The 23,686-nt window shown below is 40.6% G+C and overlaps 1 protein-coding gene across 2 annotated transcripts in view; it reads left to right on the top strand.

The window, feature by feature from the left end:
• Positions 1–492: 492 nt before the first annotated feature.
• Positions 493–23,686, top strand: part of LIMA1 (LIM domain and actin binding 1) — a 106,440-nt gene continuing 83,246 nt past the window's right edge. For both annotated transcript variants that reach the window (XM_025403308.1, XM_025403307.1), the window contains exon 1: positions 493–642. The gene's annotated coding sequence lies outside the window, so the exon portion shown is untranslated. The remainder of the gene's footprint in view (positions 643–23,686) is intronic.

The raw sequence follows: 23,686 nt of genomic DNA, 5'->3' as shown, positions 1-23,686 counted from the left end.
AGGCCAATTGACAGTCTCCAAACCATTAGCACAGCTCCTATTCTGAGTGGAGGAGTAAAAACAGCTGTTGGAGAACTTGGATGTCATCCGCCTTGTCAAACCATTTTCAGGATTAATGTACAGCCCTTTCCACTACACCACACAGCCTCCTCTAAAACACCCTCCCTGCACAGAACTTACCCCCAAAGCACCAGGAACCTAGCTGGCCTACAGCTGAGCTTAGGAAAAACCTGAGTGGCTCCAGAGTCAAACTGCGGTAACTTTGAGTTAGAGGAGTTAAGGCCAAAGTAGAATCGCACAAACCCTCTGTCGTGCAAGTGCGTGTCTCCTTCAGAGAAAGGCGTGCGGAGGTAGACGAGACCCGGGGTAGCAGCCAGCCTCTCCCATAGCCAACGCCCCGCGCCGCCAGAGCGACTGGAGCAAACGCGAGCGCCGGGCACGCCGCCGGTGGCGCGCACGCTCAGCCCGAGGCCGCACAGGAGGCGGGCTGCCGTGCGCGCCCCCGCGGTGGTGGGCGGGGTCCGGGGCGGGGCCGCAGGAGCAGTAGGTGTAGCAGCTTGGTCGCGACAGGTGCGCTAGGTAGAGCGCCAGGACCTGTGACAGGGCTGGTAGCAGCGCAGAGGAAAGGCGGCTTTTAGCCAGGTAAGGGCCTTCTCTCTCCACAGCCGGAGAGTGCGCGAAGACCCCGGCTTCTCTCCACACCCTCTTTCTCCTTCGACTTCTGGGGCGGGGGGAGTGCAAGGAGTGTGAGTCCCTTCCCCTCGACATAAGGGGTCGAGGGACGCTGATCCTCCGTTCTTTCTTCACTTCTGGGGCCTGCGCTGGGGTGGGGAGTGCTTACGTCGGGCTGAGCCTTTGCTGCCAAGGGCGGGAGCTGCAAATACCCCGTCCTCTCCCACCGAGAACACTCCATTCTAACTGTATACTTTCTGGTGTGGTGGAGGAAGGTGGCAATTCATTAAAACTCCAAATACCCTCCTTCCAGGGAAATACTCTAATACTCAACTGCTCTTTTTCCTTCGTTTTCAGCCATTCCCTCTCTTTTCGATTTTTTCTCCCCTTCCATTATGCCAGCTGAACTCTGTTTAAGACACTTACACCCTTTTGAGGAGTGTTGAGAATATAGCAGTCCTTGCGGCCGATGTGTCATCCCCGAATCGCTATCGTGTATATATCGCTGGCACTTGCCCCCGACATATGTAGATGTTAATGTAAGGTAATTATACACCCCTGGCTACGTATACAAAAGCTTGAAGTTGTAGCTGCTAGGAACGAACCATCTGGCACCCTTCCTAGCCTCCTTACTGATGCTTGCAAGAACGGTTTAGCTGATCCTGGTGAGAGATATTTGAACTACTGTTGTCTTGCACCTAATTCCAGCCTTCAAAAGTCTGCCTTGGCTGGGCGCAGTGGCTCACGCCTATAATCCCAACACTTTGGGAAACTGAGGCGGGAGGACCGCTTGAGCCCAGGTGTTGGAGACCAGCCAAGGCAACTTAGCAGGACCCTTGTCTCTACAAAAAAAAAAAAAAAAAAAAAAAAAAAGTCTAATCCATTCAGATCTGCCTAATCCAGATGGTTCAACTGACTTGACTTTTCAGGTTAGTCAAAGGTACTTAGGGAGTTATCAGTTTTTAAGACAATGCCCATTTTGGGGAGAAGTTTTCTTTTGCAGTAAGTATTCTTTTGCTCTTGATTTAAATGGTTTAACAGAGTACCTTTTATCTGCTTAGTTACCAATACTATTCACAAATGCTAAATATTTCAGGAGCCATGAAATAACACCAATCCTTTCTTCTGAGGTATGATGTAGACACAAAAGAACAGACCCCCAACAAACATGTTCTGAGTTCCTGTAGAGATACAGCCTGGATGCAGGATGATCACGATTTAGATAGACCTTCAAAAAATTGTAGAGTTGGCGTGAAAGAAGGCAAAAAAAAGTGCGTGTTCATTTATGTTTTCTTGTTTTGCATTGATAGAACAACATATAATGTACTAAGTCATTAGTTTAGGAACTTATTTCATTCTTTGGACAAAATATTGAGTGCCTTTCATGTGAATCCTACTGTGGATCCAAAGTGCCAAACATCTTTACCCTAAAAGAACTTAAAATCAAATGGGTCAGACAGATCCACATACAATTTATGGTATTAGTGAAGTCATTTCTATACTAGAGGTCAACCCAGGGTACTGTAGGAGCATAGGGAATATAGGTGTTTTGTTTTGTTTTTTAATTCTCTCTTCTGCTTTTCCTCAAAAAACAAAAACCTCTGAGTAATAATGAGTGATTCTCTTCAATCTATGTATTTGTATCACTTTCATATTTCTTACCCTGCCTTCCTCCAACTCCATGGCCTATGGAAAATGGGATTAGATCCTGTTGTTAATGTGGCATTTAGTAAACAGTTGAATCTGTTTCCACTGTTCTATATTGGGTTGGGAAGTGTTATCAGTTAGTCCCTGGGAAGAGAACAGTATATTGGCAACATTAGCAAAGGAGTGCCATTTTGTAAAAATTACCTCATTGTATAACTTTAACTTGGTACACTCAAGCTTTGTTCCAGACTCTGGTTAAAGGTGGGGCTAAATTTCAACCTAATAATTCTAAGAGAAAGCTTCAGGAGCCAAAACAATTCACATCTTGGTGACAGGGGATCCTTTTTCCTGCTAAGGTGCCCTCAAAATGTTTTTCTCTTTCTTTTTTCTTTGGTGGGGAAGACAGGGTAGATAGGTGGGTGGGGAAGAATGTTTTTAAGTATAATTTTGACTACTGTTTCTTCAGGTTTCAAATTCTTATATTTTCTCTGGTATTTTTCACCGGTTAACTGCAATTAACTTAGAGCCCCTGTACCAAAAAAATTTATCAAAGACATACACACACAGACACAAAAGATTATTGAGAGTGTGGGAGTTCATTAGACATCTTTGGCATAATAGGCCACCTAACCACAAATTGGAAGAATTTGTTATTATTTAAATTGACAGTGAAACTAGTTTCAGGCATTGTTAATTCTATACACTACTAGATAGATGACTTTTAAATTAGAATTGTACCCTTTCCGCAGATAGGAAAATGTGTACCTTGAGTCCTAAGTCAATAATTTCCATTAGAAAAGGCAATTGTTTTTTAAGTTTGCTATTGTCTTTTGCTGTATGTTTTTTGGATAGAAAATTAAGGTACTTCATTTTAGATTGCATACAGTAATATCCAGGTGAGGTTACTTAACACAGCCTCTTCAGGTTATTAACAAACCAGTGGTTGTAAATGAAGTAGTTTCTACTTAATGATTGTGGAGTTAATATTCTATGGTGGATGATACTCTTGGTAGGACCGTACTGATGAGTTTATTCTGAAGCTGGGTGCAGAGTCCTCAAGACTCAAATTATTGTGCTACTGAAGACCTCTTTTCATAAAAAGGATGGAGTTTGACCTAACAAGCAATCCATTATTCAACATGTCAGATGATTTTTTGACATATGAAAATTTTCTTTTTTTTTTTTTTTTTTTTTGAGACGGAGTCTCACACTGTCGCCCAGGCTGGAGTGCAGTGGCGCGATCTCGGCTCACTGCAAGCTCCGCCTCCCGGGTTCACGCCATTCTCCTGCCTCAGCCTCCTGAGTAGCTGGGACTACAGGCGCCCGCCACCGCGCCCAGCTAATTTTTTGTATTTTTAGTAGAGACGGGGTTTCACTGTGGTCTCGATCTCCTGACCTTGTGATCCACCCGCCTCGGCCTCCCAAAGTGCTGGGATTACAGGCGTGAGCCACCGCGCCCGGCGTCTATATGAAAATTTTCTAGAGAATTCCCGTGTCCACTCATAAGAAGTTAACAAGATACCATGAAAATTTTACATTCTTTGGATTTTCTTTTAAATAATTTCTTAATACTACTACCCTGAAACTAAGAACTTTCATCTTTAGGGGAAAAAAAGATGCAACTTTTTTGTATTTCTGATAACAAGTGTGGATCTATTTTCCCCCTTACTTCTTCTGTAACAGAGCTTATGTTATGGAAAACTTTACCGTCCTTCAAATATGTTTTGTCTTGCACAGAGTATTGCCATTTTTTGTTTCATTACCCATAAATTAGTCCCAATATCCATTTTACTTAGTTTTAGATTTCCACAATCTTTTTTCTTTTTCCATAAACTGAAATTCAAGCTAATGCCCCGGGACTTATTTATTTCATAGTCAGTTTTACTAAACAGGTAACGTTTGCTCAGATTTGGCTTCCGAGCAAAAATTTGGCTTCCAGCGCTACAGGAAAGCTGTCTGTCCATGCGTAGTATCCAGTGGTTTCTCTCTAATGGCCTCTCCCTGTCCTTTTCCTTACCCCTTGGCAATAATTGACCAAGTGAACAACTTGTCTAGTTCTTCCTTTCATTTGCTTTTCTTGACATGACTACTATCTGGTTCTGCATTTTCTAATCCAACCACTTACTCCCATACTCCATTAACTCAGTCTTTTTTCTCTGAAATGCCGAGTTCGCCATAGCCCTGCTCAGCGTCCTGTTCTCACTATACTTTCTCCCTGTGTAATCTGATTTATTTCCATGACTTCCACTATCACCTCCATGTAAGTGGCCTGAAAATTTATCTTTTTAAAAAACTTTTTCATATTGTATATATAATTCTTATTTTATTTTCATATATACCAACACATTTAAAAATAAAAATTATAGATATTTATATTATTGTAAAATAAAAATTGTGTATGTTTATTATAGAAAATGTGGAAAAAACAGGCCGGTGTGATGGCTCATGCCTGTAATCCCAGCACTTTGGGAGGCTGAGGCAGGTGGATCACTTGAGGTCAGGAGTTCGAGACCAGCCTGGCCAACATAATGAAACCCTGTCTCTACTAAAAATACAAAAATTAGCTGGGCGAGGTGGTGCGTGCCTGTAGTCCCAGCTACTAAGGAGGCTGAGGCGAGAGAATTGCTTGAACCCAAGAGGCAGAGGTTGCAGAGAGCCAGGCTCATACCACTGCACTCCAGCCTGGATGACAAAGCAAGATTCCATCTCAAAAAAAAAAAAAAAGAAAAGGAAAAAAAAAAAAGAAAACGTGGAAAAAACAAATTGTAAAGAAGACAAAATAACCCATGTTCCATAATCTGTTCCAGAGAGATTTGCCATTTGATATATTTCAGTGGTTTTGTTTTCTTGGATACACACTCACACACACACACACACAAACGCAAAGGTAATTGAACTCATACTGTTACAGTAGATATTTTGCTTTATATTATTTTTCATAGCATCAAAATTTTTTGAAAACATTTTAATGGTTATTTAATCTCCATTGTAATCTATTTAATAATTTGTATTGAGGTTGCATAATTGAATTGTGTTTTGGTTTTACATTAAATGCAAAAAAATTGAGAACAAATTTATGCATAAATCTTTGTGCAAATCACTCATTATTTCCTTAGATTTAGATTCCCAGAAGTTGAATTACCAGGTCAAGGGGTGTGAAAACTTAAAAATACTAAATCTGTTCCCAAATTGCTTTTCGTAAAGATTAGACTAATTAACATTCTCAACTGCAGTGATTGTGAGTGCCCGTCTTAGTGCAGCCTTGGTAACGTTGATTATTATTATTATTATTATTATTATTATTGAGATGGAGTCTCACTCTGTTGCCCAGGCTGGAGTGCAGTGGCGCCAGCTTGGCTTACTGCAACCTCGGCTGCCCTGGTTCAAGCGATTATCCCGCCTCAGCCTCCCGCATAGCTGGGATTACAGGCGCCCGCCACCACGCCCGGCTAATTTTTTTGTGTTTTTAGTAGAGAGGGGGTTTCACCAAGTTAGCCAGGATGATCTCCATCTCCTGACCTCGTGATCCGCCTGCCTCAGCCTCCCAAAGTGCTGGGATTACAGGCGTGAGCCACCGCACCCAGCCCGCCTGGCTAATTTTTGTATTTTTTAGTAGAGACAGGGTTTCACCATGTTGATCAGGCTGACCTCAAACCCCTGACCTCAGAAGATCCGCCCGCCTCGGCCTCCCAAAGTGCTGGGATTACAGCATGAATAACTGCGCCCGGCCTGAGTATTCTTTTTTAATCTTTTCTAATTCGATAGGCAGAAGTGAATTAATTTGTATTTCTTTGCTAGTGAGAGAGAACATTTTTCATACATTCATTTCTGTTTCTTCTGTGAAGTATGTTTGGGTTAATCCCATTCCCATTTTTATTTGGGTATTAACATTTTAATTACGTTGGTTTTTTTGTTTGGTGTTCTTTTATTTGGAGCATTTTGTGGGGGAAGCACAGGCTTTTATTAGACCAAATAGAGTGAGGGGAGTGATAAAGTGGAAAGTATATAGAAGTTGAAATTATGGTGTTATAAATGCCCATTGTTTTGAGGGGCCAAGCTTGTGATCATGAAGCAGTACTGCAGAATGGAAAGGGTGCTGTTTGAGAGTCAGGATTCCCAACTTCATGTTGTCATCGGCCAATCAGGTGATCTTGGACAAGTCATTCATTCATTGACTCAGAGCCTTGTCTGTAAAATGAAAGGATTGGGCTTTTGATCCCCAAGACTGGACAACCTCTGCGCTGAAAGGATGCCTTTGGAGCTACTGCTGTTCACTAGGCATTCTGGAATTACCTTCTGTCTCATCTCTAACCTTTCACCTCATTTTAGATATATAGAGCCTGAGGAAAGACTGGATGCAGTAAAGGCAATTTCCACCAGAGTAGCAAGGGGAGCTTGGGGACAGTTTAATTTGTTTGTGCTCTTTAACTTTCAGGAAAATAGAAGTATATAAAAAAAATTGAATGGGGTTCTTGCTCTGGGGGTTGGGGGAAGGAAAGAAAAAAAAAAGAAGTCAAGAAGATTGGTATTTTTTTAGGCCTTCCCATAGACTGACACTTGGAAACGGGTAAGATAAAATCATAGGAGCCCTGCTGATCTATGCCACAAAACTCCATTGTCTACAATGTATGTGAAAAATGTCTCATTTTGTGACTAGAGGGTACACATCTCCAAGGCAAGTTATTTAACAACTTCTTCTACTTCATACAGAACCATTCTTAGTGTTTTTCTTTGTGATTTGTATAAACTCTCGTATTTTAAGAATATTAATTTTTTGTCCTGTGGTCAAATATTTAACCAGTTAGTTTGCCTTTTAATTTTGTATGTAGTATATTATTACTTAATATTTTTTTTTGGAGACAGCATGTCACTCTGTCACCCAGACTGGAGTGCAGTGGCACGATCTCGGCTCACTCTAGCCTCCATCTCCAGGGTTCAAGTGATTCTGATGCCTCAGCCTCCCAAGTAGCTGGGATTACAGGCACACGCCACCATGCCCAGCTAATTTTTGTATTTTTAGTATAGAGACAGGGTTTCTCCATATTGGCCAGGCTGGTCTTGAACTCCTGACCTCAGGTAATCTGCCCGCCTCGGGCTTCCAAAGTGTTACAATTACAGGCGTGAGCCACCACACCCAGCCTGGATTTTTAAATTTGAGATTTCTTCTGGTGCTGTGATGTTTAGAAGGCCTCCACCATCCAGAGATTGGTTAAATACTCACTTTCATTTCCTTCTGATTTTTACCATTTTACTCTTTATATTTAATTCTTTAATTTGTATTGAACTTACTTTAGAGTACCAAACCAGTATGTTTAATGCCTTTGTACATCTGAGCTCCTGATCTGTATTTCCAGCTACCTGTTAGGCTATGTGGATAGTCCCTGTGCGCCATGCATCTGCATACACCCAGTTTCACTAAGAAGAAAGCTTGAGGTTGTCCTTACCACTTTAATACTGTTCTCCATCCATATTTAGATCAATCCCCAGGTTAGGTTGATTCTGCCCCAGGAGTGATAAGGGCTCTTTAATCAGTCTTCTAATTCAGATTCCCTGTTTTTTTTTTTTGCCAGAGTCCTTGAGCAATGTTTAGAGTTGGCTTCAGTTTTTCCCTTGCAGTTCAGAGTTGTCATTAAAAAAAAAGCACTGATTTTCAAAATACTGTTCCTCTAATTGGCTGTGGTAGAATTACCTAGCGTTGGTTAAAAAGGTAGAGTCTCAGGTTCCACTAGACCTGCAGATCAGTGTCTGAGGGATAGGCCTGGGAACCTGAAGTTTTAACAAGTACCTCAAGAGATTTATATACAAACTTAAGGGGAGACAATGCCTAAGTAAATTCAGTCTAACTTTCTGACATGCTCTTCAAGACACCCACACCCCGACTCTGACAGCCTATTCTTTTAGGCTTATCTCCCACAACACTACCCACCCACCTGGCACTGTGACCCTACAATAATTCTCTGTTTCCTGGACCTGCCCAGTTCTTTCCTGCCTCTGTGCCTTTGCTCATGCAGTTCCCACAGCCTCATGCTCCTCCCCTTCCCCACACTCTTGTTGAAATCCTTTTCCTTAAGAGCCCAAATCAAATGCTACCTTTTAAAAAATTTTTTTAATAAAAAAAGCCTTTTCTAATTTCTTCTACTTGTATCAGTGGCTCCCTCCCCAGTCTTTACTTAACACTTGATTTTTGCTTCATTTCTTACCTTACTTAATGTTGTCACTATTTATAAGTTATTGCTTTCTTGTAAGATTATAAGCCTTGTAGGTATGAGAATCTTTCCCTTCCTTTTCATTTTGTAGTCATTATGCACATATAAGCAATTTAGAACTCATTTATTTTATTTTGTTATTTTGAGACACGGTTTCATTCTGTCCCAGGCTGGAGTGCAAAGATGCGATCTCAGCTTACTGCAACCCCCACCTCATGGGTTCAAGTGATTCTCATGCCTCAGGCCTCCGGAGTAGCTGGACTACAGGCATGCGCCACCATGCCTGGCTAATTTTTTTTTTAAATTATTATTATTAGAGACAGGGTTTCACCATGTTGGCCAGGCTGGTCTCAAACTCCTGGCCTCAAGTGATCTGCCCACCCCACCTTCCCAAAGTGCTAGGATTATAGGCACAAGCCACCGCACTTGGCCAAAGTACTCATTTAGTACATGAAATATATCTGATCTTGCAAACACACTTTTATATAATAATGTTTGGCTTTGTATCACACATAGAATAAAATTAAAATCTTTTAGCATTGCTTATAAATCCTTATTTAATCTGACTACTACTCACCTCTGTGTCATCGCATACTTCTCACTCATTCCCTAGCTATATTATTCCCTCCTCAGGGCCTTTGCATTTGCTTTCCTCTGCCTGGAAAACTACCCCATCTATTCTCTTCACCCTACTGGCTGCATATGTTCTCCCCATCACTCAGGTTTCAGTTCAAATGTCATTCACTCAGTGAGGCCTTCCCTGATCACTGCCTAAAGAAGCTGTTTGTGTCCCTGTTCCTACCACAACTCCAGTTACTCTTTTTTTTTTGAGATAGAGTCTTGCTCTGTCACCCAGGCTGGAGTGTAGTGGCGCGATCTCGGTTCACTGCAAGCTTCGCCTCCCTGGTTCACGGCATTCTCCTGCCTCGGCTTCCCGAGTAGCTGGGACTACAGGCGCCCACCACCATGCCCGGCTAATTTTTATTTTATTTTTTATTTTTTTATTTTTAGTAGAGACGGGGTTTCACCATGTTAGCCAGGATGGTCTTGATCTCCTGACCTCGTGATCTGCCTGCCTCAGCCTCCCAAAGTGCTGGGATTACAGGCGTAAGCCACCATGCCCGGCCTTGTCTGTCATTTTTAACATTACGTCTTCAGCACTTGGAACACTGCCGAAGACTTGGTAAATGCTCAATAAATATTTGTTGAATGAATGAATAAGCCTTGGATAGACTTTTCATTTGGACAAGTCTTGTTTTGGTTTGCAATCCAAAGTGTTGCATTGTTTTTACTGGACAATAGCTGATGTCGGTCCATCTGGGTTCAAATCAGGTAGTAGTCTCTGAGGAGTTCGGAAGGTAGCAGGACAAAAGTTTGGATACTGTGACAACCAGGATTCAGTTCCATCTGAGTGCAAGTTTTCCAAGGTGTTTCCAGGATCCAGGCCACTATTTTACTACCACTATAGCCATCTACTTCCCAGGTTGTTACTCTGGATTATACTAGTTTATCAACTCCCATTACATTTTTAGTTTTGCCACTGTGGCAAAACTAAAACCCAATTACTGGAATCCACAAACAACCAGAAGGTTTTTTTTTCTGTTTTCATTCTCTAGGAGAAAAATTAGGAAGCTATTTAGAATCTTCAAGAAAAGATGAAATGATTTTCATTATACTTACTATTAACACATGCTCTGAAATAGGACAGTGTACTGATTAGAAAGATTTTCAGCAACAGCTTTAAACAAAAAGTTTCTTATTAACATCTAGTTGAACCAGACATTAAAACAAACTAGTTCTAGTTTCTATTTCTCTTCATTGGTTAGTCTTTTTTAATAAATAATGCTTTGTATAGTAGCTGATACTTTTCAAAGTACTTTTGCTTTTATCCTTTCATTTAGTCCTCATAACCATCCTGTGTGAATCAATATCTGTTTCTGAGATAAATAAATTGAGACCCAAAGACATTGATGATCTTTCCCATGCCAACTGAAAGACCACTACCCAGCAAATGCCTCTCAGTAACTGTTTTCTACAGTCCCGAATTGGATGTAGCTTTTAGAAGCTAAACGTTAAAATTCAACTGAAACAGTAACATTAATATGTTTATAACCAAGCCAGGTGCAGTGGCTCACGCCTAATCCCAGCACTTTAGGAGGCCAAGGCGGGCGGATCACTTGAGGTCAGGAGTTCAAGACCAGCCCGGCTAACATGGCAAAAGCCTGTCTCTACTAAAATTACAAAAATTAGCCTGGGAGACAGAGTAAGACTCTGTCTTATAAAAAGGTTTATAACCAGTTCTTAATAAGATGCCTAGCATTGGTTCAGGTAAGTAGCCAAATTTTATCACTTGTGTGGCTGTGTGATTTGGTACATCTTTATGTGACTAGCCTCAGTGATACTTGTCCTTGATTAAGGCATTGTTATGTGGTAGCTTCTCAGATTTTTAAAGAAAGGAAGAATTAAAGAATTTGCCTAGAGAAGAGTCATTTTTCAGTAAACCCATTTTAATTCTCCTGCTTGAAGGGATTGGTTAAACTGATCTGAACTGACTCTTCAGATTGAGTAAGTCCTGAAAAAAAGCACATCATCTAAAATTTCAGATGAGAATGGAAGCCAGGCCCTTCCTGGAAACGGCCAGAAGTGAAACTAAGAAGCCCTGCATTTAGAGAAAACTTGATTAATTATTAAGGACAAAGGGCTACTATAAGAAGGTTATATCTTTAACAGAAGGAGCCTTCCTAAAATAAGCATATATGTTTCTTTTGCTTTGAGATTGTAAAGACTCCTTAATTAACAACTTTGCCTTAATTAAGCATGTAATTGGCAAGACTTGTGAGCATGTAGTTTCTAGGCAGATATTCAATTATGTAGGTGGGCCTTTGTTGAGATGTGTGGCAACTGAGTACTAGTGTAACACTGTTTTTCATTCATGTGACAGATATTTATTGAGCCCCTACATGTTCCAGGCACTGGTATTCAGTGCATCTGATGTTAAAGTATGGAAGGGTACAAAGGTTAAAGGAGAAATATGCTGTTCAGAGAAAGTCTGTGCTTTGTTGTAATGGTCTTGGTCAATTGTAAATTTCCACATTATTTTTCTAATTAGCTATGTTTTTCTCTACTCTTTACCTTGAATTTGAAGTTAGTGACTTAATGATCTGTTTTTCTACTTACCGAAAGAGATTTTTCTTACTATGTGTGGAAAAAAACTACTGGGAAAAAAAAAAAAAAAAGAACACCTCACTTCGTTGGATTATGTTTGACCTTAGAATAAGTTAATGATCAGCTGGGACAGGGCGGGAAGGAACCAAATGAACAAATAACAAATTTTATTAATTGGGAGAGAGGTGGAGAGTTAGACTTGGATTTGATCTAGTAATTTTTTAATTTAAAGGGGTAAAAAAGAAGATTAGGAAAGTTCTTGGGTGGTTGTTCATGATCTACAAATTTTAGACCAAAGTCAGTTGTTTTTGTTTTTCAAGATGGAGTCTTGCTCTGTCGCTGAGGCTGGAGTGCAGTGGCGTAGTCACGGCTCACTGCAGCCTCATATTCCTGAGCTCAAGCGATCCTCCCACCTTGGACTCCCAAAGTGCTGAGATTACAGGTGTGAGCCACCGCACCTGGCCCAAAGTCAGTTTTTAAAGGCTGTAACTGGGATTACTCTTTTACCTGTCTAAATAAGATATGTGAAGATTACCACAATTATGTAAAAAACTAATCTGGGATACATAAGCACAAGATTAAGATATTCACATGAATGAATAAGGTAATAGAAACCCTGTGGGAAGGTTATAGTTATATTCTCTTCAACATAGAGTTCTTTTTTTTTTTTTTTTTGAGATAGGGTCTCATTCTGTTGCCCAGGCTGGAGCATAGTGGCGTGATCTTGGTTCGCTGCAACCTCCACCTCCAAGGCTGAAGCAATCCTCCTACCTCAGCCTTCTGAGTAGCTGGGATTATAGGCACAAGCCACCACACCTGGCTAACTTTTTTTTTTTTTTGTATTTTTTGTAGAGATGGGATTTTGCCATTTTTCCCAGGCTGGTCTCGAACTCCTGAACTCAAGCAGTCTATCCTCCTTGGCCTCCCAAAGTGCTGGGATTACAGGCATGAGCCACTGTGCCTGGCCCAACTTAAGAGTACTTACAGAGGTGTTGATGTGTTGATAATACCTAAAATTTTATCTTTCCTTTTTTTTTTTGACGGAGTTTTGCTCTTGTTGCCCAGGCTGGAGTGCAATGGTGTGATCTCGGTTCACTGCAACCTCTGCCTCCCAGGTTCAAGCAATTCTCCTGCTTCAGCCTCCTGAGTAGTTGGGATTACAGACATGCGCCACCACACCCAGCTAATATTTTGTATTTTTAGTAGAGACGGGGTTTCTCCATGTCAGTCAGGCTGGTCTGGAACTCATGATCTCAGGTGATCTTCCCGCCTCGGCCTCCCAGAGTACTGGGATTACAGGCATGAGCCACCGCGCCCGGCCCTAAAATTTTATCCTTAAGAGATACAACTTTTACAGATTTAGACTTTATGGTGCAGAGAAATGGTGTCAGGTCTTTGATCAGATCTGGTGTTCCTGGTAGTAACTATCAGTTTCTCGGAGATTACATTAGAGATATTCTCTTTTTATTGGTGATTTAACAGAAATAAGCTGACCCTGAAATAATCATGTACACTAGAACTGCTTTTCTGGTTTATTTTCCATGCTGGAGATCATTTTGTTTCCAGGCCAGCCTCCTAAAAAATGAAAAGAGCTAACATTTATTTAACTTCTTTGGGCCTCAGTTTCTTCATCTGAATATTATTCAGTAATGCACTTCCATAAAGTGAGACAGTAATACTTCTGAGTGTGTTACTATGAAGATTAAATAAGTTATATATGCAAAACAATTAAGATAGTATCTGACACGTGGTAAATGGTTAATAAATGTTAGGTATCTTTATTACAACCACTGCTATCATTATTTATTAAGTACTTATTTTAGCAGTGTACTAAGAGAACATTTTAGTGATGAAACTAGGGCTTAGAGTAATTTTCCTCATGTTACCCAGTAAGTGTGTGGTAGACTCAATATGTAGACCTGAGCCCAAAGGAGCCTTGGGCAGAGTTGGCTTAGATGTGGAACAGGCTGGAGCATCTGGCCCAGCCTTTAATAATCCTAGTTTCAAGACTCTTAAAGGATAAGACTGGTCCAGACAGCCCCTAAGTATCGGGAAGATGTGGTTTGTAATATGTCATTAGAACATGGACATTACGGTCTATGGGACTGTTTCAAATCCTAGTTCTATCAGTTATTAGCTGTGTGAACTTTTCTAGAGACTTAATTTCTTCCTCTGTAAAAGGAGAATAATAAATATTTGCTGGCCAGGTGTGGTGGCTCATGCCTATAATCCCAGCACTTTGGGAGGCTGAGGTGGGAGGATTGCTTGAGCCCAGGAGTTCGAGACCAGCCTGGGCAACATAGCAAGACCATGTCTCTTACAATAATAATAATAATAGCTTCATGGCAGTGTAAGAATTAAGCGAATAAGATAAAATGGAATGGAATGAGATAACATGTAAAGCACCTGGCATATGGCTAGTACTCAATAACCAATCCTCAGGCTTATGCTCAAGGGGTTCAAACTTGTACCTGATTCTGACATTATCTGTCTAGATGGTGAGCAGTTAGGGTCTGGGTCTGCAAAAATTAATGTGTTTGGACTCCATATGAGAGGTTCAGATTCCATAGGTGATCCTGATACTCAGAGTGCCACCCTTATCTGAAAGCACTAGACTGGGTGGTGGAGGGTAGCAGCAGTGATCCTCTCTCAATGCCTGGGCTGTCAGTGTCAGTCAGGCTTTTTACAAGGCTGTGCTCTGCTTAGAATATTAATGAGCAATCAGGGGTGGGTGTCCTGCAAAAAGGAACTCTACAGAAACGAGGCTCTCATCTGTATAGTCAAGCAGCATTTTTGTTTGGAAAGAATATTAATGAGATCTGGATAAGAATCAGACACCAGGAAAGGACAGCTGTTGTGAGAGGCAAATCCAATTGTACAAGGAGTTACACATGATATTCACAAAGTCCTTGTGTAATTTTTTAAAAAGTAATTAAGTTGTAGAGATAATAAACAATTTATAAATGATGTTAAAAAAAATAAATGTGGCCGGGCATGGTGGCTTACACCTGTAACCCTGGCAGTTAGGGAGGCAGAGGTGAGAGATAGCTTGAGGCCAGGAGTTTGAGGCCAGCCTGGGCAACATACTGAGACCTCGTTCTTCACAAAAGAAAAAATAGGCGGGCTGGGTGTGGTGGCTCATGCCTGTAATCCCAGCACTTTGGGAGGCCGAGGCAGGCAGATCACAATGTCAAGACATCAAGACCATCCTGGCCAACATGGTGAAACCCCATCTCTACTAAAAATACAAAAAGTAGCTGGGCATGATACCTGTAATCCCAACTACTCAGGAGGCTGAAGCAGGAGAATTGCTTGAACCCAGGAAGTGGAGGTTGCAGTGAGCCAAAATTGTACCACTGCACTCCAGCCTGGCGACAGAGCGAGACTCCATCTCAAAAAAAAAAAAAAAAAAAAAGTAAATGTGGCTGGGGGGCACGGTGATTTTCACACCTGTAATCATCCCAGAACTTTGGGAGGCTGAGGCAGGCGGATCATCTGAGGTCAGGAGTTCAAGACCAACCTGGCCAGCATGGTGAAACCCTCTCTCTAAAAAAATACAAAAATTAGCTGGCGTGGTGGCACACATTTGTAATCCCAGCTATTCAGGAAGCTAAGGCAGGAGAATCACTGGAACCCAGGAGGCAGAGGCTGCAGTGAGCCAAGATCACGCCATTGCACTCCAGCCTGGGTGACAGAGTGAGATTCTGTCTCAGAATAAAAAAAAGTAAATGTATTGAGTGGCCAACACATATTTGAAAATATGTTCAACCTCACTCATGATTAAAGGAGTGAAAACTGAAACAATAATGTACCATTTTCACACATCTTCTATCAGATTGGAAAAAAATAAAAATAATGCTTATTACTGACAAGAATGTGGAGAAAGATTCAAATATAAACGGATGTGACTTTTTTGAGGGAAGTCTCAGAATATCTGTTTAAAAATTTAATGCATAGGCCTTTTAAACTAGAAATGCTTCTTCTAGGAATTTATGCCGTAGATGCACCCCACCCCAGGTAGGCAGTAGTACAAGCATGTATGTTGCATTCTTATTCATAACAATGAAGAAGCGAAAGCAACCTACATGTTCATCCACAGGGGCCTCGTTAAATAGGTTTTAAACTGTTACAGAATGAAATATTATGAGGTTCTGAAAGGTTGAGATAGATCTGTATGCCTCGAGATGGGAAGATGTCCAAGAGGAAAGAAATAATTGCTGAACAGCACATTAACATGAAACCATCGTATTTCTAAAACATGTTTGTATTTATGCATGTTGTGTGTCAATCTCTCTGTGCCTCAGTTTTCTCATCTGTAAAATAGGCATAATGATGGTACCTACCTCATGACTTGTTGCAAGGGTAAACTGAGATAACATACGTAGAGTGCTTAGTACAGTGACTGACACATAGTGCTATCTGGTGGCAATTATTATTATTGTATAGGTAATATCAGACAGTTTATACTCCAGACTTTGACAGAGGTTACCTTTGAGAAGTAGAATTGGTTTGGGGGAAGGGCAGACAAGAGCTGGCAGGGACTTCTCCTTCTTACATTGTGTATTTCCATATAATTGTTTATATGGAGCAGGCCCATCTTTGACCAGTCACTGACCAAGGAGCCTAGACAGTGAAGGAAGTGGCAGCTCTGGTTCAGTGGGCTTGTTGAGACCTGTGGAAGAAGGTTCCCAACGGGAAGGAGGACGGTAAGGAAGGATGGTGCTGTATGGAGATGGCAAGGATGTTCGTGGATTCCACCATGGCTACTGAAGTTTTTTTTTGAAAACCACCTGACCTAATTAAAGATTTAAAAAATTTACATTGCACAAGAACCTTACAAAGGCCAACATGTATTTGGACTTATCCTTTTTATAATTCACTAAGTTATATTTATGCGAAAAAAGTGATTTGTGTTTAATTTGACTTTTGAATAAAAACTACAGTAAATAATTGGTCAAAGTGCTCAAAATATTTTTAAAATGGGTAGTTTTTCCAATAATTATGAAATAAAAATGTTGATATTTTAAAGAAACAATTTCTCTTCAACTAATGTTACTACTTCCATTATATAGTGATGAGCAAATTTTTTTTTTTTTTTTTTGAGACGGAATTTTGTTCGTATTTCCCAGGCTGGAGTGCAATGGCATGATCTTGGCTCACTGCAACCTCTACCTTCCCAGTTCAAGCGATTTTCCTGCCTCAGCCTCCCAAGTAGCTGGGATTACAGGCATGCGCCACCACGCCCGGCTAATTTTGTATTTTTAGTAGAGATGGGGTTTCTCCATGTTAGTCAGACTGGTCTTGAACTCCTGACCTCAGGTGATCCACCCACCTTGGCCTCCCAAAGTGCTGGGATTACAGGCATGAGCCACCGCCGTGACCAGCAATGTTTTAAATAATGAGAGCAACTTTCAAACTAAGAAGTCAAACAGCTGAAGCAAATGTAACTTTTTTTTTTTTTTTTTTTTTTTTTTTGAGACTGGTCTCACTCTGCTCCCCAGGCTGGAATGCAGTAGCACCATCACAGCTCACTGCAGCCTCTATCTCCTAGGCTCAGGCAATCTTCCCACTTCAGCCTGTCAAGTAGCTGGAACCACAGGCACCCACCACCACACCCGGCTAATTATTAAAATTTTTTATAGAGGTGGAGTCTTACCATCATGCCCAGGCTGATTTTGAACTCTGGGCTCAAGTGATCCTCCCACCTCAGCCTCCCAAAGTGTTGAGATTAACAGGTGTGAGCCACTGTGCCTGGCCATGAATTATTTTTAATCACAGCCTTATTGACATAAACCTTCTTAAGTCAACATGACACATAAAATAAGCTAAACTCATGAGTTCTATTAACTGAACCTTTAGAATAATGTTTATTGAATGTGGCTTAGACTCTGAAGCATGCGAAGACTGACAAGATCTGCCTCTGACCTCAAGCAATGTGCCGGGCACTGTTTTACATTTACTGTCTCCTTTAGTTTAAAACAACCCTGTAAGGCAGATTTATCATTTTCCTTTTGCGTAGAAGGAAAGTAAAGTACAGAGAGGTTGCCATGCATCTGGTAAGCACTGGAATGGGAATTGGAACCAGCTGGTATTTGCATTCTACTGCCCTGCCTCCAGAGAGTCATGGGGTAAGGGTGGGCAAGGTGAGCCCTGTGGGAGGCTGCATGAGAATTCTCAGGGACCTCAGTGATCATCTGTCATCTAGTCTAATGACTTTCAAGCCATCATTTAAAAATTATAAAGTTTTATTGAAAAATTATTTATATACCATACAATTCACCTAAAGTGTGCAGTTCAGTGGTTTTAATATGGTCACACAGTTGTGCAGCCATCACCATAATCAATTTTACAACATTTTATCACCTTCCAGAGAAAACTCATACCCATCAGCAGTCAGTTACTTGTCTTCCTACTGCCAGTCCCAGGCAACCACTAATTCTCTTTCTGTCTCTATAGATTTGCCTGTTCTGGACCTTTCATATAAATGGAATCATACAGTAAATGGTCTTTCGTGACTGGCTCCTGTCACTTAGCTTAATATTTTCAAGGTTTGTCCATGTTGTAGCATATGTCAGCACTACATTACTCTTTATAACTGAATAATGTTCCCTTGTATGAGTATACCACATTTTGTTCATCCTTTCATCAGTTGACGAACATTTGTGTACAAGTTTCTCTGTGGACATGTGTTGTCATTTCTCTTGAGTATATATATACACACACATAGGAATGGAATTGCTGGATCCCATGGTAACTCTGTGTTTCATGTTTTGAGGAACCACCAGACTGTTTTCCAAAGTGGCTGCACCATTTTACGTTTCCACTAGCAGTGTATAACGGTTCCAGTTTCTCCACATCCTCACTGACACTTGTCAAACTATATTTTTACTATACCCTACAATAAGAAATATTTTATGTTCCTATTCAGTTTATACACATACAAATAACTGAAACAAAAACTTCAAAAAAAATCTACCTGTACTATGTTTGATGTACTTTAACATTTTCAATTGCATTCTGTTCTTTTTCATCAAAACAAACGTGTTGGTTCTGACCGCTAAAGTTGCTTTCACAACTCACTAATTGTGACCTGCAGCTAGAAAAGCACTAGGCTATTTTAACCCCTTCATTTTGCACAAGAAGAAAGAAAGACCCAGAGAAGTGGCTTGTTCATGGTCATACCACTAATTAGTGGCAGATTCAAGATGAGAGCACAAGCCTGTTGGCTCCCTACTTTAACTTTGGGCAATTATAGTTGACCTCTTATTCAGTAGATAAAAATAAAAGAGTTTCTATTTTTTAACCTTCTTATCTTTCTCAAGTAGCATTTTAAATTCAGCAACAAACCTGGCTAGAGAAAAAAAAGAATGAGAATAACTAAATTTTATTATCATGAGTCATTGCTTTAACACAATGATTTTGTGCCATCTGGACAGAGAAGTACTAGGTGAACCTAGATGATGAGCATCAAATTAGGCAGATTGAATTAATCAGTACAGTGTCTCAGATTCATTTTTGTCCGAACTTCCGTGTACTTTTAAAGAGCAGCCATTTTCCTTACACTGTCAAATTTGAATGGCAACATAAAATTGAAGTGTGCAATATAAAAATGTTTTCTGTTGCTGTCTTTCCATTTTTCTTAGAATACATGTAGGTCTTAAACCCTTTACTTATTTATTTTTGAGTCAGAATCTTGCTCTGTTGCCCAGGCTGGAGTGCAATGGTGTGATCATGGCTCACTGTAGCCTCAACCTCCTGGGCTCAAGTGATCCTCCTGTTTCAGCTTAGTAGCTAGGATCACAGGCATGCACCACCATACCCAGCTAATTTTTATTTTATTTTATTTTATTTTTTGACAGAGAACAGGTCTTGCCATGTTGCCTAGGCTGACCTGGAACTTCTGGCCTCAAGTGGTCCTCTCTCCTCAGCCTCCCAAAGTGCTAAGATTACAGGCATGAGCCACTGTGTCCACCTTAAACCCTTTAATTCAGTGTTTTCCAGCATTTGATGAGGGAACCTCTGACACTAGAGTTACTTCGAGGTTCTTATTAAAATGTGGGTTTTTTGAGCCTTTCTCCAGACCTAATGAATCAGAATCATGGGATGGGACCTGAAAATCAGTATCGTATACACATTTCCTAAGTCATTCTATGTACGCTCAAATTTGTGACCAACTGAATTTATTTATACTGAATTTGGAAAACCAACTGTTTTCCCCCTTTATTTCTCATCTTCCTTTTGGTTTCTAAAATTACTATTTGACTTTGTTACCTGTAGAGCCAAATAGTTATTCATTAGCATTTATAAGAAAACACCTAAATTATCTCAGCAGAGGGAGTTAACTAAAACAATATTGATGGGATTCAGTTTTATTCTACCTTAGTAGAATACTGGAGACCATTTTTTTGATGGCTATCTCCACTGGTTTCCCATACCTTGGAAAGATTTATTTTGGAATAAACATATACAACCTACTCTATTGTTTGATTTCTTTTCCCCAAAAACACTAGTCTCTAAAAATAGCTGAATCCAAAAAATTATTTCAGATCCCTGGGATCCCTCTCTTCATTAACAAATACTTGAGTGCCCACCATGTGTCAGGCACTGTTCTGGGATTTAAAATACAGTGTGATTTTTAAAAATTACAGTGTGGGACAGGCACAGTGGCTCACACCTGTAATCCCAACATTTTGGGAGGTTGAGCTTGGAGGATTGCTTGAGCCCGGGAGTTCGAGGCTGCAATAATTATGATCACACCACTGCACTCCAGCCTGGGAGACAAGAGTGAGACCCTGTCTCAGAAAAAAAATTACAATCTGATCAGGTAGGGATAGGTCGCAAACTTTGAGAACTTACAAGGAACCTTTTAGCCCAAGCTTGAGGGGTCAGGGAAGGCATCTGGAACAAAGTGTCCCCCAAGCTGGGACCCATAGCAGAAGGCCAGGGAGGCTCAAGCATTTTCAGACAGAGGGTAGCAATGTGCTCAGGGGGAGCAGTGTGCTCAGAGAATGGCTTGTATCAAGAGATAGCTTGAGCCTACCTAAAGATGTGAGGAAAAGCTTGTGTAAAGTCCATATGTGCAAAGCTTTGTCCAATTTTATTCAAGATGTATTTATAGAGTTCCTTCTGTTTAGAAAGCAATATACTAGATGTCAGAAAGGCAAAAGGCAAAATAAAGCAGGGAGAGGGGTAAAATAGCATTTATTGATAAGTAAATAAGTAAATAAATGACTTCTTAAGCTCTTATTGGGTGCTAGGTAGAGTTGTACATACTTGACACTTAAGAACTTGTTTAAGTCTTGCCGCAATGAAGTAGTTTCTTTTATCCTCAATTTATAGATGAGGAAACTCAGTTTAACAACTTGCCCAAGATCACTCAGCTAGTTAGTGGTGGGAGATCTCAACACCTAGATTCTAATCCATGCCCCATCCCCTTAGCCTCTTGCTATTTTCTTTCCACTATGTGTCCCTGTGTAGGCATTTTATATAGAATTTTTGACTAGCTAAGGTAAGTGATGGTATATGCCTCAGAGAAGTAAAGAAATTTGCACATGTCACCACAATTAGAGGCCCAGTGAGAGCCTGTAAGTTCTCTTTTTAACTTCAAACTTCATTTACATTTTGTTATACTATGTTTTGTGTTATTTGAAGTAAGCAAAAATTCATTTACCAATTATTTGGAGAAAAATGATTTGTAATTAAATGAACTTAATTTGAGGAGTAGAGGTTAAGAAAGGATAATACATATGATTCGGGTTATGTTATGTTGCATATTGGACATATGAAACTATCCCGCATGGAGTAGAAATTCTAGGATTGGGCTGGGCACGGTGGCTCATGCCTGTAATCCCAGCACTTTGGGAGGCCAAAGCAGGTGGCTCACTAGAGGTCAGGAGTTCGAGACCAGCCTGGCCAACATGGTGAAACCTCATCTCCACTAAAAATACAAAAACTTAGCCAGGTGTGGTGGTGAGCACCTGTAATCCCAGCTACTCAGGAGGCTGAGGCAGGAGAATCACTTGAACCCAGGAGGTGGAGGTTGCAGTGAGCCAAGATTGTGCCATTGCACTCCAGTCTGGGCAACAAGAGTGAAACTCCATCTAAAAAAAATAAAATATTAAAATATTTAAAATTAAAAATTAAAAAAATAGGAGTGGAAGTCAGGAAAGTTAGGCCTTAGGATCCAGCTTTGGGAATCATGTGGAATAAGTGACTTTTGATGAGTTGAGAGTAAGTGAGCTCACTGAGAGATGGGAAACTAACCCTTTATAGATTCCTGGAAGTAAGAGTGGAGGTAGGAAAAGAGGATTCTGCAAGACAAGAGAAAAGTGGAATTGCTTCTCAATTACACAAGCTCATTTGTGTTGCTCTTGCTCTGAGTCTTAGTGTTTTTGAAGGCACAAAATATCCTTAAAAGGCGATAAAGAGATTAACTATTATTGAAGTGAGTCTGTCCTGATGTAAACATTTACATTCTTGTTGACCCCTGGGAATTTGGTCAATGTTACAATTGCCCTATTGTCTAGATTCATGTTTCTACACATACCTGAAGCTCTTCCAAGAACAGTAGCAGTGATTGTTCTAACATGCCTGCAGACTTGTCTATCATCATGTTTCTGAATAATAGAGTAGTGAACTTTTTATGTATAATATTTGATGTTATTTAGTGGTTCCAGTTTTTTATATTGTGAGTTTATATGAGGTTTGAATAAGCTAAAATTACTGGGTAATTCACAGTTCTGAAAAATATATGCTTTCTCATAACTAGTCTTGGGACTCCAGGATAAGCATTCAGTTTCTGTATTAATTGTGTTTCAGATAAAATTTAAAGCTGTGTGCAATTTTATGGAAGGCATATTTATAGACTTCTTTCTATTTAGAAAGCAATGTATTAAATACTAGATGTCAGAAGGGTAAAAGACAAAGTAGATCTGTCCTCTGACTTCAAGTATCTTGCTATTGAGTAGGAATTATAAAATTATTATAAGGCAGAGGAAGTGACTTATGCTGATTAGGAATAGGGCTAGGGCAGTTTGGAAAAGGGCTATGTGTGGTCTTTCACTTGAGTCTTTTAAGGTGAATAGGTTGAGTAGGGGATAACTTTTCAAATGGAGTGAAAAAAATATATGGTGTATCACGGGAAGAGAAGCTGGTTATGGCATAATTTTAGAGATTCTAGATCTCTTTTCAGAAATCAAAGTTCTGTGCGGTTAGGCTTTTTACTATCAGAGAAAGAAGTTACAAATAAGCCAAGAGGGAATACTAGACTGAACCTTGTGATGCTGGATTGGAGTCAGAAGTGTCATATGAATTTATAGTTTATAAAATATGTATAGGGCCAGGCGCGGTGATTTATACCTGTAATCCCAGCACTTTGGGACGCTGAGGTGGGTAGATCACGAGGTCAAGAGATCGAGACCATCCTGGCCAACGTGGTGAAACCCTGTCTGTACTAAAAATACAAAAATTAGTCGGGTGTGGTGGTGCATGCCTGTAGTCCCAGCTACTGAGAAGGCTGAGGCAGGAGAATCGCTTGAACCCGGGAGGTGGAGGTTGCAGTGAGCCGAGATCGCACCATTGCACTCCAGCCTGGCGACAGAGTGAGACTCCGTCTCAGGAAAAAAAAAAAAAAAAAGGTATAGGTAGATATAGAGCTAAACAAAGAAATGTGTGCATATAGGCCAAGCGCGGTGGCTCACACCTATAATCCCAGCACTTTGGGAGGCTGAGGTGTGAGGATCCCTTGGGCCCAGGAGTTTGACACAAGCCTGGACAATATGGGGAGACTCTGTCTCTAAAAAAAAATTTAAAATATTAGCCAGGCGCGGTGGCATGTGTCTAGTCCCAGCTACACGGCAGGCTGAGGTGGGAGGATAATTTGTGCTCAGGAGGTGGGTTGCAGTGAGCAGTGATTGCACCACTGCAGTCCAGCCTGGGTGACAGTGGATTCTGTCACACACACACACACACAAAGTGTGTATACATGGGTCAGTATA

The sequence above is a fragment of the Theropithecus gelada genome, chromosome 11 (genome assembly GCF_003255815.1).
Source record: "Theropithecus gelada isolate Dixy chromosome 11, Tgel_1.0, whole genome shotgun sequence".
Classification (NCBI taxonomy): domain Eukaryota; kingdom Metazoa; phylum Chordata; class Mammalia; order Primates; family Cercopithecidae; genus Theropithecus; species Theropithecus gelada.
This window is presented reverse-complemented; position numbering and strand designations above follow the sequence as displayed.